This window comes from Notamacropus eugenii, chromosome 1, assembly GCF_028372415.1.
Source record: "Notamacropus eugenii isolate mMacEug1 chromosome 1, mMacEug1.pri_v2, whole genome shotgun sequence".
Taxonomy (NCBI): Eukaryota; Metazoa; Chordata; class Mammalia; order Diprotodontia; family Macropodidae; genus Notamacropus; species Notamacropus eugenii.
Genome location: NC_092872.1, coordinates 270,325,693 through 270,344,219, shown reverse-complemented (window position 1 = coordinate 270,344,219; position 18,527 = coordinate 270,325,693). Strand labels below are relative to the sequence as shown.

The following is an 18,527-nucleotide window of genomic DNA, read 5'->3' as shown; positions in this document are numbered from 1 at the left end:
CAGTGTCATCTATAGGCCAGGCACTGTGTTAAGTGCTGGGAATACAGGTACAAATGAAAACAGTCTCTGCCCTCAGAGACCTTATAACTGATGTGGAAGCTGAAAAGCTGAGGGCAGGATGGGACAGGCATGATGGAGATTTCCGAACAAGTCCCAAAGTAGTGTGGCTTATGGGAAATGGGGAGAAAAACTGGGCTGAGTGAAGACCCTGGAACCTATGCCTCTGCTCTCCCTGTCAGAGGATTTAATCGGAGCTGCTGAAGAGATGGCAGATCTGTCATGAAATAGACCACGTTAAAATGGGGCAACCAACTGAACATAGGGGATGAGGGAGAGAAGAATCAAGGATGATTCTGAGATTGTGGACCTGAGTGATTGGACACATAAGCACCCTCAACAGGAGGAGGCTTCTTTGGAGGAGATGTGAGTTTAGGGAAAAAGATGTTTTAGACATGTTGTTGTCCCATTCATAAAGCAACTGATTTCCCTGTCTTTCACTTCTTGATGTTTCCTTCTATCTTTGGTGTTACAGATTGGTGCCTTTGAAAACTCTAAAGATGTTTGTAGGTGATGCCCTAGATAAACTATTTACATGTCAGTCCATTTAAAGCCAAGTTAAATTTAATAAGCTTGATTATCATAAAGTAGTGTATTTTAATTCTTAAATAATCTCCTTTACTAGGGGACAGACTTTATTAGTTCACAGGAGTACTCATTGAAAGACATCTGTCTTCTCACTTGAAGGAAATGTGGAAATCTCTCCTTGCAAGACATAGTGTGAGAGTCAATTAAAACTTAAGATTCAAGACTATAATCCTTCTTTGCTGCTATTGAACTATTAGCCAGCTTCCAAAGAGTATCTGGCCAAATAGCCAGACACATTTTGTTTTGTTGTCCTTGCAGGAAAATTCTCCTCAGGGGCTCCCACATTTGGCTCACGAGAGCTGCTGTGAGCTTCTAGAAGCCTTCTATGGCAGCTGATGGAAAACTACTGCTAAAGATTGGACTAACTCTGATGTTTGCTTTTCTGTTCAGAGTTGCTTTTAGTATTCAAAGCTTAAAAGCAGTCTGAGGTAAGGAGAGAAGAGTTCTCCATTCTGGTGACTCTTCACAAAGATGTACTTAATTGACTACTAGAATTCTGGGTTTCAGTAGCTTGGATACTTTGGATATCCTCTTTTCATCTTTATCTGAATTTCATTGCAATAAACAAATTCATCTTTGGTTTAAGAAGAAAAAGGTTTCCATGATTCAGGTTGATTCTCTGGTGTCGGCAGAAAGGACTTCACGCTTGCAAGTAAAAATGAGACACTTAAATGATGAAATACTTCTTTTCAGGAGGAATATTATGACTCACTTAAACATTCAAATTATTTTCCTCTTAAATATAGATGTAAATGCACATACTTCTTCCACAAAATGAGCATTTTGTCTATGATATGAAGCATAATTATGATGTTGGCACTCCAAAGGGGCGTTCCCTCTTGCAAAGTGTCAGCTGCTTTGCTGCAGAATAATGTTGGCAGCGTCAGTCCATGGAGGGTTCTCGACCACTTAAGACATTGCAAAAATGCCTCCTGCCTCCTCGTGAAAGGCAGAGATGCAGAAAGCCTCTCTGAGGTATAGGCCGTACCATTCTCAAATAGTCATTGCTTGTGTGGCTTTGAAAGATGCAGCTATTCCCAGTGCTTCTGAGCAATGATTCATAAGCAAAGCCGGCAGCTGAAATGAACTGAAGTTCTTTTCCCCTCAGGAGGCACAGCTTACACACAAGTAGCTTTCCATCTTCCTGATTCTCATCTAATACAGAATTTAAAAACAACAACAACCAACAAACAACCTCTCTCCCTGAACAGGCAATTTATCTTCAGTGCCCACTGGACCGATTAAAAATGGTAGCAATGAAGCCGGGCCCACTATCATCAGGCCTCTTTTGGCTCTGGGTTAGTGGGCTTCAGAACAGAACAGCTTGGTCATTGTTTCATTAAAACCCATAGCAACCTAGGGGAGCCAACTGAGTTCTCTGAGTCATCGGAATGCCTGTGCTAGAATCATTCTCTGATTTCACTGGCTGCTCCAATTTTTGTTATTGCAGCACTACGGCATCTTGTATTATTAAAGGAGTACTCTGGCTTTTCTTCCTTGAGCCATTTGGGAATGCTGGATCCCTGTTGTGATCATTTATAAAAGCCACACTGACTTGGCTTGGCGACGTATGCCAAGCCTCATTTTCTCCTAAAATTATATGAAACAAAGGTCAGTCATAGAGGCTTGCAATAAGAGACATGACTTCTGTCAGTGACTTCCTACATAAAACAGGAGCCCACTTTTTAGACTGAATTTAATCCATTTAATATGGATTGTCCTCTGCTTAGAAAATAGGACATTATGCCGTCATGAACAACTCTAATGACCTTAAAGCCACTCGCTTGCTATTCAGGGTTTCTTTGCTATTCTATTGTACATTCTCCGCATATTTCAACACCTTTAGTATCTGTGGGTTTTGTTGGTTCTCTCTCTCCCTCTTTGTCCCCCTCATTCCCTCCCTATCCCCTCCACTCTCTTTCTCTCTCTCCCTCTCTCTTGTTCTTTTTTCTCTTTGTCTTTCTCCCTATCTTGCCCAGGATGGAAGTACCAGGGCTACTCATGACTTCAATCCCACTACTAATCACCATGGAAGTCCTCACATGTTCCATGTCTAACCTGGACCCCTTCTTTTTTTTTTTTAATTAATTAATTTATTTAACTTTTAACATTCATTTTCACAAAATTTTGGGTTACAAATTTTCTCCCCTTTTGTCCCCTCCCCCCCCAAACACCAAGCATTCTAATTGCCCCTATGACCAATCTGCTCTCTCTTCTATCATTGCGCTCTGCCCATTGTCTCCATCTTCTCTTTTGTCCTGTAGGTCCAGATAACTTTCTATACCCCTTTACCTGTATTTCTTATTTCCTAGTGGCAAGAACATTACTTGACAGTTGTTCCTAACACTTTGAGTTCCACCTTCTTTACCTCCCTCCCTCCCCACCCCTTCCCTTTGGAAGGCAAGCAATTCAATATAGGCCAAATCTGTGTAGTTTTGCAAATGACTTCCGTAACAGTTGTGTTGTATAAGACTAACTATATTTCCCTTCATCCTATCCTGTCCCCCATTACTTCTATTCTCTTTTGATCCTGTCTCTCCCCATGAGTGTCGACCTCAAATTACTCCCTCCTCCCCATGCCCTCCCTTCCATCATCCCCCCCACCCTGCTTATCCCTTTATCCCCCACTTTCCTGTATTGTAAGATAGGTTTTCATACCAAAATGAGTGTGCATTTTATTCCTTCCTTTAGTGGAATGTGATGAGAGTAAACTTCATGTTTTTCTCTCACCTCCCCTCTTAATCCCTCCACTAATAAGTCTTTTGCTTGCCTCTTTTATGAGAGATAATTTGCCCCATTCCATTTCTCCCTTTCTCCTCCCAATATATTTCACTCTCACTGCTTGATTTCATTTTTTAAAGATATGATCCCATCCTCTTCAATTCACTCTGTGCACTCTGTCTCTATGTGTGTGTGCATGTGTGTGTGCATATGTGTGTGTGTAATCCCACCTAGTACCCAGATACTGAATAGTTTCAAGAGTTACAAATATTGTCTTTCCATGTAGGAATGTAAACAGTTCAACTTCAGTAAGTCCCTTATGACTTCTCTTTGCTGTTCACCTTTTCATGGTTCTCTTCATTCTTGTGTTTGAAAGTCAAATTTTCTTTTCAGCTCTGGTCTTTTCATCAAGAATGCTTGAAAGTCCTCTATTTCGTTGAAAGACCAATTTTTCCCCTGAAGTATTATACTCAGTTTTGCTGGGTAGGTGATTCTTGGTTTTAGTCCTAGTTCTTTTGACTTCTGGAATATCCTATTCCATGCCCTTCGATCCCTTAATGTAGAAGCTGCTAGATCTTGTGTTATCCTGATTGTATTTCCACAATACTTGAATTGTTTCTTTCTAGCTGCTTGAAATATTTTCTCCTTGACCTGGGAACTTTAGAATTTGGCCACAATGTTCCTAGGAGTTTCTCTTTTTGGATCTCTTTCAGGCAGTGTTCTGTGGATTCCTTGAATATTTATTTTGCCCTCTGGTTCTAGAATCTCAGGGCAGTTTTCCTTGATAATTTCATGAAAGATGATGTCTAGGCTCTTTTTTTCATCATGGCTTTCAGGTAGTCCCATAATTTTTAAATTGTCTCTCCTGGATCTATTTTCCAGGTCAGTTGTTTTTCCAATGAGATATTTCACATTATCTTCCACTTTTTCATTCTTTTGTTTTTGTTTTGTGATTTCTTGGTTTCTCATAAAGTCATTAGCCTCCATCTGTTCCATTCTAATTTTGAAAGAACTATTTTCTTCAGTGAGCTTTTGAAGCTCCTTTTCCATTTGGCTAATTCTGCTTTTGAAAGCATTCTTCTCCTCATTGGCTTTTTGAACCTCTTTTTCCAATTGAGTTAGCCTATTTTTCAAGGTGTTATTTTCTTCAGCATTTTTTTGGGTCTCCTTTAGCAGGGTGCTGACCTGCTGTTCATGCTTTGACTGCATGTCTCTCATTGCTCTTCCCAGCTTTTCCTCCACCTCTCTAAATTGATTTTCAAAATTCTTTTTGAGCTCTTCCATGGCCTGAGCCCATTGAGTGGGCTGGGATACAGAAGCCTTGACTTCTGTGTCTTTCCCTGATGGTAAGCATTGTTCTTCCTCATCAGAAAGGAAGGGAGGAAATGCCTGTTCACCAAGAAAGTAACCTTCTATAGTCTGATTTCTTTTCCCTTTTCTGGGCATTTTCCCAGCCAGTAACTTGACTTCTGAATATTCTCTTCACACCCACTTCGCCTCCTGATCGTCCCAGTCAGCACTTGGGGTCTGAGATTCAAATGCTGTTTCCCAGCCTCAGGGCTTCGGTGGGGGTGGGGCTGCTATTCAGTGTGAGATTAAGTTTCGGTGCTCAGGTGGGGGCAGGGCCGCCTCAAGGGTTCAGTTCCCTCAGCGGGTTTATGCAGAGACCTTCAACAATGGATCCAGGGTCCTGTCTGCTTGGGGAGCCCCAGTCTGCTCCCGCCTCTGCTGTTACCTCCCGAGGGGGCCTGAGTTATGGGGGCACCCCACTCCCCTCTCGACCAGCCAAAGAGACCCTCTCACCGACCCCCGTCACCTGTGGGTGGAGGGACCCGCGCGGCCTCTGGAGATCCCGTCCCTGAAGCCTGCTGGGATCTGCTCCTCTCAGTGCTGCGGCCACAGCAGGGCTGTCCTTGGCTCCCAGTCCGCGGCACCCAGTCCATGGTGCGAAGGACCTTTTGCGAGAGGTTTGCAGGTCCCTCTGGAACAGAAATCTCCTTTACTCCACTGTTCTGTGGCCTCTGCTGCTCCAGAATTCACCGTGAGTTCCTTTTTACAGATGTTCTATGGGTTGTGGGTTCGGAGCTATGTGTATGTGCGTCTTTCTACTCCACCATCTTGGCTCCGCTCCCTGGACCCCTTCTTTAGGCATTCTGGTAACCCCCTGCTCCTGGGAGCTCACCATATTGAGGGCCACCTTAGTTCAGATACTCGTTCAGCAAAACTAAATGCAGCTCAGAACTTCTGAGCTCAAAAGATGTTCCAACTTGGACTTCTCCAGCCCTGGGATTACAAGTGTGTGCAGTATGCCTTACAGTGGGTATTCCTTACTCCTTTCACCAACATAGATCACAACCTCCTAAAAGCTTCAATGGGAGGAGGGAGAAGGATCATTTTCCTGAGCAAACCCGATGATGATTTGCAAGTCTAGTGTACTCAGACTGGCCCTTAGACAAGAGTCGTACAGTTCATCACAGGTCCTGGGCTTGAAGCCTTTCCAGTTTTATTAGAGTCTTGCTGGAGAGTGTGTATGTTCCTGCAGAAAGGAAGACTTGAATTTGGGACCTACGATTGGCATCACTAAAGTGTTGGGTGAAAAGTAACTTGTACCTGGAGGACCTGAAGAACCCTTTCCACTTTTCCCCCAAGTCCCCTAGAATCTGTTTCCACAAGGTCTAGGGGGCATGTTGAACAATGCCCAACCTTCTTCTCCTCTGCCAGTCAGTGATCCCTTCCAAGACTCCCCTCATTGTCCACCTCATTAGCCAATTTCTATTAGTAAAACTCTGATCCAGAATAGAATTTTCCCCTTGGAGGTCACTCTAACTTTGGAAGGTAAAATTATCAAGCAAGTCAAGATGTTACCAGCTCCTTTGATTTTTTTGGAGGGGTGATAGTGAAGAGACAAAGACAGAGAAAGAGAGAATTCCAGCATATGTATGGTAAATCAAAGTCCCCCTTCACTGCTGTACACTATTTCTCTGGGCCAGGCTGGTGATTGATTAACTGAGCTGCTTTGTTTCCTCTTTCTTTGCAGGTGGTTTATTGTGTACACTGATGAAAATGTAGCTTTTGTAGTCCTTTTTCCATTGGTCTTTAACCAAATGTTCTCTACCATTTTTCTCTCTTCTGGTTTCTAGATTTCCTTACATGAGTATGTTTGCCCTTCTTTTGGTATTGTTTGCTCATTCCTTCAGCTGTGTCCAACTCTTCATGACACTGTACAGGACACTGAATTTCCTAGAGCCTCAATTTCCTCCTCTGTAGAATGGAAATAAATCATGCTTGCATTACATAAACCAAGGTTTTTATGAGGAAAATCCATGCAAACCTTACAGTGTCAAATGAATAAAAGGAATTTTTTTCCAGGAAATTGGTTTTTATTATCATCTAAGTCTCAGTGGAAGGAGCAGATGTTAAATGAGACCCACTAATCCTTCATAGAAAAAGGCATTCACTAGTGGAGAATTTCAATTCCAGGGATGACTCCATACCATAAAGCTGCAGATTTAAATGATATTATGCTAATCAAGCCCATCCCAATTTGAAGTGACCAAGTTGGCCATGACTGCAGGTAGAAGTTTTGGATTTGATCTTTCATGCTCATTATTCTGCTTCATAAAGTAACTGCCATGTATGATCATTGAATGAATTTGCTTATTGACCATTAATTGTGCGTGACTATTCAATGTAGAGTCAAGCAGTGATTGAGATTGAATGAACAGGAATGAAAGAGGAAGTTACTTGCAAATAGAATCATTTAGCAAAAATTGATGGTTGGTGTTAATACAGTAAAGTGTCTGGGACCAAACCAGCCAAGAGCTCCCCTTGGGGTGGGGGGAGCTGAGGTCACCTTGACTGGGGAAGGAGCTTGGACTGGGACACCATTATTGCACTTGGGGATGGCTTCTGCCATCTATGATGTTCAGAAAACTTTTCTTCTGTTACAAGCCCTTAGAGATAATTCAGACTCAGAATTCCTTTCTACCAGTCCTACAGCTCTACAGAGATGTCTTGAGTTTTTCTAAACTCAAGCAAACAAAAACCAAACCAAACCCCAAACCACACAGTAGGGCTCAGAGGACAGATGTGTGAATCATTGACCTTATCTGTAAAATAAGGGAAGCAGACTATAATCTCTAAGGCCTCTTATAGCTTCAACTCCATGATCATATTAGTTGGAAAAAAAAGATTTGTTCTCGTTCCTTCTCCTGGTGATTCTGCATGGTAATAGACAACAGCAGCAGGTATGCTGGACTGGTATTAAGAAGATTCCCCACAGTATCCTGCCTAGTGCCCTGCACTTGGTAAGAAGCTAGTATTAGTTTAGTTAAACACATGAAACAATTAAAACCCAGAACCTTTTTTTCCTGCTCAGGAATCACAGTGTCATTTAGCAACATCTTTGTGGAGCTCATTAAGGACAGGAAGCAAAATTGGCTGATAGTATTCCTTCCGTGAGCTCCCAGTGGAGTCTAATGAACAACAAAATCAGCTAATACCAGCAGTGAGACTGGGATGGTCAAGGAGAAAGTCTGATCATGCATAAAGCAAATACTGAATCCCGAACTGAGATTTGACTAGAGTTTGGTTAGTTTTGCTTTGCCATTAGCCAACAATTAGTCATTGCGCCATCAACCTGGAGGTGATCTTAAAGATCAGTCATGTAATTCAAACTTCTTATTCTACAGAGAAGTAAAGGAAGGTCCAGGACAGCTGACTGGCAGCATAGTGCACAGAGCACTGGGCCTAGAGTGAGGAAGACTATGCTTCCTGAGTTCAAATCTGACCTCAGATACTTACTAGCTATGTGACCCTGGACAAGTCACTTAACTCTGCCTCAGTTTTCCTCATCTGCAAAATGAGCTGGAAAAGAAAATGGCAAACCAGTCCAGTATCTTTGCCAAGAAAATCCCAAATGGAGTCATGGAGAGCTGGACACAACTGAACAACAACAAAGGTCCAGTTACTGTTTGATGTGTCCATAAATACAGAGCTGGCTAAGGGCAAGTTGAGCTGTTGCTCTCATGTAGGTCTTTTGATTCATAGGCCAGTACTTTTTCCATTGCACCACTGTGTTTGTTGTTAAAGACTTTGGTCTAATGCTGGAAAAGTCATTTCCATGCTTTACCATAAACCCCTTTAACCTTTAAAGGCCTTTTTAGCTTTCTTTTCTGATTTCAGTGTTATGAGTTGTTTTTGAGAAAAACAAACTTTACATATCATAAAAACTAAACTTGCTAATAAACAGCTTCACCTCCCAGTTATGATTCAATCTTAGTCATCTAAGGGAAGATGAAAGGACTTTCTTAGCTATTTCATGCAATTCCCCCCAAGCACTCACACATGCTTTCTAAACTATAACTCAATAGCAGGTACCAAGTGAGTTTCACTTTTTCATTTACTGCTCATTTGTTAGTGCCTCAGTTCAAATTCGGGGGGGACAATCACATCCATTTTAAAATTGATTAGACAATTTAACTTGGAATTTAACTGCGGCTGTGGCTGAGAGAGATAAGCCTCTGAATGGGAGCATGAAGCATTAATCTTGTGGTGCTCCAGCTGATGTCAGTGAAGCCGGCATTTTGTGTTTATTCTGTGACTTGGACAGGCTGCAAAGCTGAGTGTAAATGTGAGCAGAGCAGAGAAAAGGGGTTTGTTTTGGCTTCACACAAAGGCTCAAAGCTCTTCAATCCATAGCTTTTATATGTGAACTAAATTCAGATTCATTCAAAAACTGGGGTCTTGGGTCTTGAAATTTATCATTTCAGTGTACTCATTCTCCATCACTTTTGATACAATAGCCTGCCTCTTCCTTTAATATTTGAGTTCATTCATTCGGTGACTAATAAGTGTCTGCTGTGTGCATGGCACTGTTCTCTGATGGAAGAGATACAAGGATGAACTAGTTAGAAGCCTTATCCCCAAGGAGCTTATCATCTAAGAGATGCTAGATGAGCCAAAGTAAAACAGAGTCCCTTAACAGTGGGGGAGGGTTGAATTTTCATATCCCTCATCAATAGATTTCAAGTTTTAGAGTAGGGACAGATTATGAGAGAGATATTTTCTTGGGGCAGGGGTTACAGAATGTGTCAATGATCCCTTGGCAGGTAGTAAGAGTAATTAGAGTTCTCATTTATATAGCACTTAAGGATTTACAAAAGATTTGTAACAACCTGAGGGAGAAGGCAGTCATGAAAGTATTATTCCCATTTTAGAGATGTGAAGATAGAAACTGTTTGAAGTTAAGCAGGTGGTGCAGTGGACAGAGTGCTGGGCCTGAAGTCAGAAAGACTCATCTTCATCTCAGACATTTATTAACCGTGTGCCCCTGGGCAAGTTGTTTTACCTTATTTGCTTCAATTTCCTCATCTGTAAAATGATCTAGAGAAGGAAATGGCAAACTACTCCAGCATCTTTGCCAAGAAAACCCCAAATGGGGAAATGGGGAGTTGGAAAAGACTTAAATAACTAAACAACAACAAACTGCCCAAAATTCCATAGTTTGTAAGCACGCCATGAGTGTAGACCTCAGAGCAAAAGCCAAGTCTCCAGACTGCCTTCTACAGCTTGATAAATAAAATGGGATTTCCTTGTCAATAGAAACAATGGCAATGTGGTATATTGGTTAGAGAGCAGGAGTCAGGGATACCTAGGTTCAAGTCTTCTTGCTAACTGTGTGATTATGGAAAAATCACTCCATAGTTTGGTGCCCTAGACAACTTGCTAAGACTTGGTACAGGCCAGTTGCCCTTCTTTATGTGTGGAGGAAATTTACACACTAGGGTCGCTCAAACTGATGAAACATAGGTTCTTCCCCAAAAGATTAGGGTCCTTTCCTCAAAAGAAGGAAGAAAAAGACAAGTGCTATCCCACAAATTTAAAATAAGCTTTAGTATTAGTGAGCCCAGAATTCTAGACTGTAGCAGCTGGTAGTAGGGCAGATGAGAAAGAAGTGGTAGTGCTGTAAATTTGCAGGTGATCAGGAGGTGTGCCCCAAGCATGGGTACAAGAGGAAGGTCATGTGGGGGATGAATGAATCTAAAGATGAGGTTCTAGAGAAGAAGTAAGACAGGAAGCATTCCCTTTGGGGGGGGGGGTAAGGGATGTCATCCATGAAAGACAAAGATGTACTGAGAGGCTGGGCAGGCCTTGAAGTTGGGAATTAAGAGACCTGGGACCTGACAGGTGTTTTTATCGGAGAGGAGAGGAAGAGAAGAGTAGGAGGTTGTAATTTGGGAGTTGTTTACAGAAAAGTGTCATGGCACATCAGAGATTGGGGCCTTTTCCAGTGTTTTCAAAAATAATCATGAGAACACCTGGAATAATTCTGGACACCTGTGTATTAAATGGATGTCAGCAAATTGAAGGAATCTCAAAAGAAAAAAATCAATTTATAGAATTCTATAGAATTGAATCAAAGGGCCAAATAGAGGTAGTTTGTCCAAATGGCAGACTGAATTGATGATACCGTTATTGAAAATGGTCCAGTGATTTTAATAGTCATATTAATCTCAGTTATTCCCTTAGAACCATACACCACCAGAATTTTAAATTTAATAATTTTTGGCATCTTAAAATAGAATAATAACAATGGAAATGAAGTATAATAGGGCGGAATCAGGTTGAGCAAAATGAGCATACACGATATATTTCAGGACTAGGAAGTGGACTTTAAGGGAAACCTACTTGTTTGGTCATCTCTAGACTGGTTTTAGTATCTATTGGACTATGAATGAATTTCTGTTCATGTCATTTGTAAGCCAGTCCTACTAGCTATTCTGCCTAGAGTCCCTTCCTGAATGATCTCAGGGCCAACCAGCTCTATTCTAATAGCCTTGTATCAGTTCTTACTTTGAGAGGGCTCCCTTCATACTTCTTCATGTCCCAGCCCCATGCTTTTTCCCCTCAATTTTTCAGTTTTGGAAAAAAATCCTTACTGCAGTATCTTTCTTTTAGTATTTGTATAGAACAAAAGTTCTTAAACATTTTTCTGTGTCATGAATCCTCTTGGCAGTCTAGCCTATGGACCCTTCTCCTTAATGATGTTCAAATGCACAACGTAAAACACATAAGATTTCATTAAAAGTCAATTATATGAAAACAGTCACCAAAATATTTTTTAAAATGAGTTCATGGACCAGATTAAGAAGTCTGATTTATCAGGATAGTATAAAAGCATGTACTACTCTAATATGTAATCTAGATTTGATGGATGGGTGGGATGGCGCTAAAGTACATCTGGGAGAACAAAGTCTGCCAAAAATGGAGCATTAGGCTGTTTTCATAAGGTCCAAACAGTCTTTAAATCCATTAAAAATTTAGTCAGTGAACTGCTATTTGACAAAGTGTCTTTTTTTTTTTAAACTCAATAGTCTGGATGTTTTGGTGCCATATAAAAATAGGTTATAGGTCACTGAACTACAAGATAGATTTGTTTAGTGACAAAGGAGGCAAAAAAAAGTTAACCATTGAAATGCATCATGGAATTATGCTAATATTTAGAAAAACAAAATAATAAGGTAGTGTAATGAAAATTTTGCTGATTTGGGGGAGGGATAAACTCTTCACAATAAAAAGTTCTAAAGATTACTGGAAACTACAGGAAGTAAAAGCCCCAGTATCTTTGTTGTTGTTGTTTTGGTCAAGACAATAGTTGCCCTGCTCAATGTGTTGTGAATGTTTTATGGAGAAATAAGGGCAGTGTGTCCACAGCAGTGAGGTTGATTTTTGGAACTGAAAGAACCTGAGGATATGAAATAAAATGGACTTGAACTCAGCAGGCTTTTCTCTTTTAGACAGGGGGAATGATCAGCTGGCAGAATGGTGGCCAGGTCCTTTAGAGAAGGCAGTGTCTTATACCATCTCCTGAAGCACCCCACTCTCTACTGCATGTATTAGGTGCCAACAAATGCCTGGCTTGTTTGAAGAACCATTTTGAACAAATTGCCTGCGAGAGTAAAATGTAATGAAATTTCATCTTCAGAGTCTTGAGTTCTTGAGCATAGGGGAGGAAAGGCACTATGAGTCAAAGGGAAAAAATAGTTATTTCTCATATACCTTCTCCCTGCTATCTCATCTTTTTGCCTTTGTTGATTTTCTTTCTTCCCAGAATGCCCACTGAGCCCCACCTTTGTCTGTCAAAACCTTACCCCTCCTTTCAAAGCCTGACTTAACTCGAAGGCTGGTGCTGCTGTGAAATCTTACTCCTCTGGGCTTTCTCATAATACTTTAGTCTACTCAAATAAGATAACATATGTACTGTGCTGCAGACTTTAATAGGCCATAAAATGCTAGCTATTATTATTAGTAACAATAATAATCAAAGCCTTTAATTTAACTTTGTTCATTTATCCCATGTTTTAGACGTATCAGCTCCTTAACGAGACAGAAATTTTGTCCTACTCATTCTTATGTCTCCCAAACCACCGTGTTTTGGCAGGTGCTCTATAAACATTTGCTAAATGACCTGAACCGTCAAAGGATAAAGGCTTGACCTGATGTAGTATCGAAGACTAGAGCAATAGCCTTCACAATCTTGCCAAAGGGACAGATTCCTTTATGTGAGCTGTCACAATGGATTCATAGAATGATGAGGGTAGAAGCGAGCTCCAGAATCAATTTGATCCTTGCCACTCTTGCCTCAGGTAGAGACCTGCCTAAATCTTCCCAGGTAAATGAAGAAATCTCTAAGGGGAAATATTTTAAATCCTTCATTGTAAACCTATTCTGTTTTTTTTTTTAAATAATCTTTTACCATTAAAAAGTGTAAAAATGGAACATAAGTTCTTTCTGCTACAGTTTAAGTAAGATGAGTTGAGATTTAAAATATAAAACAGATTAGTCAACAAAAGATAAAATTAATCTAAGGGAAATCAAGATGTACCTATTTACTGACAAGTTTACCATCTAAAAACATTACTGGTTTAAGAACACATAGGTCTGATTGTACTTTCCCAGGGCAATTTCAGCTCCACAGAAAAGAGGAGCCATATAAAGTACTATTAGTCAGTTTCTGCAATACTTGCAGGCTTATTTGCAATAATTGCTATGGCTAGAAAGGATGTATTTGAAATGTTTGTTCTCAAAGCCATTTTTTGCTTTCTAGATGGTTTTAAAAGCATCTGAAGCCACCATTTATGCTGACTTTTATGTACACCTTAGCTGCCAGTTTTCTGTTCAGTACTTTTGATGCGAGAAGTGTATCTACAAAAGTCAGAATCACACATTAACAAATAAAAACATGGTTGCTACAATTACGCTTGAAATGAAGGTTTATTAATGGAAGATAAAGGGCTAATTTATTTTATAGATAGTGAGATACTAATATTACACTTCCTGTTTCATAAATTTTATAGCTTCAAAATACAGATTTTTGTTACTTCCATCCCTCATAGATGATCTCTAAATATCAAATATTGAACAAATACTTTATGTTAGTCATAAAACCCATTTAATAACAAATTCCCTGCTTGTTCTTCTTAACATAAGACCCATCATATAAATTAGAGGTAACATGGTATGGAATATAAGCTACTTGAGGAGAGGCACTGTCTCATTTTTTTATCCCCAACACCTAGCATTGTGTTTGACACAATTTTCATTGATTTACTGATAGATTGGACTTGGATTCAGAAACATATGGGTTCAAATATTACTTCTGAAATTTTCTAGTGGGGTGACCATAGGCAAGTTATTTAAGTCAATAATTATTTTTTAAATATCCCTATATCGTAGGCACTGTGCCTCAGTGCCAGAGATAAAAAGAAAGGCAAAAAAGAATCCTTGATTTCCAGGAGCTTACAGTCTAATAGGGAAGACAACATGCAATCAACTTTACAAACAAGAAAGGATGACTTGAACGTCAGTTTAGAGGGAAGGCACTAATGTTGAGGGGGATTGGGAAAGAAGATGAGATTTTAGCTGGGACAAGAAGGGAGTCAGAGAAAGTCGGGCAACAGATTAGGAGGGAGAGCTTTCATGCAGGGGAGAGAGTAGGGGGTCATGTGCAAGGAATAGTGAGGAGGTCGTTGTTGCTGGACTGCAGTGTACATGGAGGGAAGAAAAGGGGGAAGGTAAGAAGGAACCAGATCTGAAAGCCAAACAGGTATTTTTTATTTGAGTCTGGAAATAACAGGAAGCACCTGAGAATGTGTGTGTGTGTGTGTGTGTGTGTGTGTGTGTGTGTGTGTCTATGTCTGTGTCTGTCTGTGTGTGATTGTGCTAAGCTTAGTCAGTTCATCAATCAATAAGCTCCTATGATGTACATGCCAGTCACTTTTCTAAGCACTGCAGATACAGAGAAGGCAGAAGAAAGTCACTGCCTTCAAGGAGTTCACAATCTACTGGAGAAGATGAGCAAATAAACCTGTACAAACAACCTCTACTTGTGTAGGCCACATACACTCCCCAGGGCAGCCTCAATCAAATCAAAACGTAACTGAGCAAGATTTAACAAAATCAAAATAAGGTATAGATAATGTTAATAATGTGATTTTCTATCTCAGTTATTTGCCTACAGGGATCCCTGTGTATGGTCTGTTGATACCACTGATATAGAGGGGAAAGAGGAAGTAATGGGGGAAAGGGACCAGAATGATAAGGGATTGGGAAACCCTTCCTGTGGAAAGCCAGGGAAGCCAGGAGGTGGAGATGAGGAGGGAGAGCATTCCAGGCACGGGGACAGCCAGAGGCAGGGCCCAGAGTCGAGAGATGGAGGGTGTTGTTGATGGAATATCAAGAAGGCTGAGAGATAAGATAGAAGAAAACTGGAGAGGGGGTGGGGAGCGAAGTTAGGAAGAGGCTTTGAATGTCAATCAGAGGATTTTGCATTTGATACTAGAGATGATGGGGAGCCACTGGAGTTTTAAGTGTGTGTCGGAGTGGGGGTGGGGGGCACATAGTCAGGCCTGTTAGGAAAATCATTTTGGTAGCTGAATGGAGGGGAGACTGGAATGTGGAGAAACTTGTGGCAGGCAGATAGACCAGCAGTTAGTTGCAGTCATCCAGATGACTGATAAACTGATAAGGGCCTGCCCCAGGATGGTGGAAATACCAGAGGAGAGGAATTTGAGAGATGATGCAAAGGCGAAATCAACAGGTTTTGGAGGTGAATGGGGGGAGGGTGAGAGATGGTGAGGAGTTGAGGATGATGCCCACATGTTGGTTGCCAGCCTGAGGACCTTGGAGGATGGTGGTGTCTTCAACAGTAATAGGAAGGTATAGAAGTGGAAGTATTTAGGGAGAAAGATTAATTTCATTTTGGACATGTTAAATTTAAGATATCTGCTGACCAGCCAGTTTGAGATGTTCAAAAGGCAGGTGGACACATGAGACAGGTCAGCAGAAAGGTCAGGGATGGATACATCGATTTGAGAATCATCAGCATAGAGTTAATAATTCAATTCACAGGAGCTGATGAGATTACCAAGTGAAATGATATATAGGGAGAATATAAAAGGCCTGCCAGGACAGAGGTTTGTGGGACCCCTCTGGTTAAAGGATGTGATCTGGAGGAATCTCCAGCAAAGGAGATGTAGATAGGTAGGAGGAGAACCAGGAGAGAGCAGAGTCCTGAGGAGGCATTTCTCTAGAGAAGAGAGTGTGGAGAACAGGCTGCCAAGTGACTGGGAAGAATAAGGATTGAGGAAAAACCCCACTGGATTTGACAGACCAGTGGTGACTTTGGAGAGAGAGTGCGAGTGGAAGAAGCCAGCAGACAGAAACTAAAAATAAGTGACAGTGGGGATGGTGAAGGTGCAGTCTGCTGGAGGAGCCAGGATCCAGTGGCATCCTTTGGGCATCCACAGGACTGTGCCTTGGCAAGAAGGGCCACCTCTTCATGGGAGAGGACTGAGGCAGGAGTTAGTGGCAGAAGGCATCTGAGTGACTTGAGGGAGGTGGAAAAATGGAGTTCTCAGAGAATTACTCATTTTTTCACTGAAATAGGAGGCAAAATTTTGAATTGAGAAGGTGGGTACTACCTGCTTCACAAGGTTATTATGAGGATCCAGTGGCATAATTTATATAAAGTGCTATGTAAAATTTCATATTTTACTAGTGTTAGAAATGAATCTATAGTTTTTAAGACTTTGAGGCATGATGAAGTAGCTTGGTGAATAAATGTTGTCAAAATAATGAATCCTTTGCTGGACTGAACATTATGATTTTATCATTAAAAAGATTCAGGTTTTCCTACATTTGCTTTGTAATTTCATTATGAAGATGAGAGCTCCTCTGTAAAATGAGGAGACTGTATAGGTGACATCTACGATCCTTCGCAAATCTAGGGCTATGATCCTTTGGAGCTACATGTGGCAGAAGATAGGCTTTGTCAAAGCGCTGCATGTGGCAAGAGGCCCAGCTGACACACTTGGGTGTCAGCAGAGGGGTCAGCATTGGCACAGAATTGACTGATCAGCTGAAGTATTAGATACTGCAGTGATCATATTGGTTTGGTTTTTCTCCATATGATATCAAATAGCCAGTTTGACTGAGTATTTCCACTTACAATCAGGTGTTTTCAAGTCACTTGAACTTGAATGTGAGTATGTGTGACTGCCACTGTTTAGAGTCAAAGAATTAATTTTTAAATGTCGTTAGTGTTTCAAAGATCATTACATCGTTTGACTAATACAGGCTTATAATTTGAATTTTTAGTATTCTCATGAGTTTTCAGTTAAACTTTCTCAAATGTTTTCTATGATAAATGTATCTCATCATTTACATTTTGAATCAACATATGCACTTATATTTATACACACACACACACACACACACACACACACACACACACGCACTACATTTTTAAAATCTTGAATCCTGAATAGTTGGTGATAAGCTGTTACTGAAGCAAGATATGACCACAACCAAATACATTTTAAAATTTGGTCAAGTAAGGGGTTTTTTACACTCTGTGATCAAACTCCCTATTTAACTTATCTGCTATCATGCCATAGGGCAACTAGGTGCAGTGGATAGAGCACCAGTGCAGGAGTCAGGAGGACCTGAGTTCAAATCTCACCTCAGACACTTGGTACTCACTAGCTGTGTGACCTTGGGCAAGTTACTTAACCCCAATTACTTCATCCTGGATAATCTCCAGTCATTCTGATGAATATTTGGTCACTGGATTCCGATGGCTCTGGAGGAGAAGTGAGGCTGGTGACCTGCACAGCCCTCCCTCACTCAAAACAAAGTCAAGTGCAAGTCATGTCATCATTTCTCTGATGGCGTGGTCTTCTTCGGCAATGAAGGACAAACACACATGCGCTATCATGCCTAACCACAGCACTATGTAAATAACAGATACAGATATTTTAAAAGAATTTATCTAGAATAGATTTCAATATGTGTGTGTTTATTTATAGGATTTTATAAAATGTTATAAAAAGAGAAGTGCCTCCTGGTGGCAGTCCTTACAACCAAATACTTAATTTCTGACTAAGAGAAAATGTTCTACTTGTCCTTCCTAGATATTGTTGCCCAAAATCAGAGATGCACCTTAAGCAGCCCTAGGCCTTCCGTCATGTAATCAGGTTTTTAAAACATCTGAATTCTTCTTGCATTGCAACTGAAATTTGCTTTCAAAATACCATCCTTATGCAGTTAATAGACTTGGCAGGACTTTCCCTTCTTTAGAATTTTTCCATTCATTCCCAAATCCCAATCTAGATTTTTAGCAACGTTGATGCCACTTATTTGGAGAATTTATAGAGATATATTTTCATTACATACAGACTTTTGGAAGTTTTGCTGGTGTCTGTTTGGTAGCTAGATGGTACTGTGGCTAGAGTGTGGGACTCCAATCTGGAGAGCCTGAGTTGGAATCCAGCCTCAGGCACTTCCTGTGTGACCCTGGACAACTTAACCTCACTGTGTCTGTTTCCTCATCTTAAAAGAAGGAAAATCATAGCCCTACCTCCCAGTATTGTTCTGAGGCTAAAATGAGATAATATTTATGAAACACTTTGAACATCTAAAAGCACCATGTAAATACTAATTATAATTATTTCTTAAATCAGCATGGCAGAAAGTTTTTCTCAATCATCAGCCTAGTCTATTTCAGCATTCTTAATTAACCTTTTAAGGTTCCACAACTAGAAGACTCCAGTTTTTTAAATAATAATCTCAAAATGAATGAATTTCCTATTATGCTTTGG

The 18,527-nt window shown here is 40.6% G+C and overlaps 1 protein-coding gene across 3 annotated transcripts in view; it reads left to right on the top strand.

The window, feature by feature from the left end:
* PHYHIPL (phytanoyl-CoA 2-hydroxylase interacting protein like) overlaps positions 1-18,527 on the top strand; it is a 71,123-nt gene that overhangs the window by 34,694 nt on the left and 17,902 nt on the right. The window contains exon 1 of one of the 3 annotated variants that reach the window (XM_072628907.1): positions 12,936-13,039. The exons of the other annotated variants lie outside the window; for them this stretch is intronic. The gene's annotated coding sequence lies outside the window, so the exon portion shown is untranslated. Of the gene's footprint in view, positions 1-12,935; positions 13,040-18,527 lie in introns of those variants that run through there. 3 annotated transcript variants of the gene reach the window in all.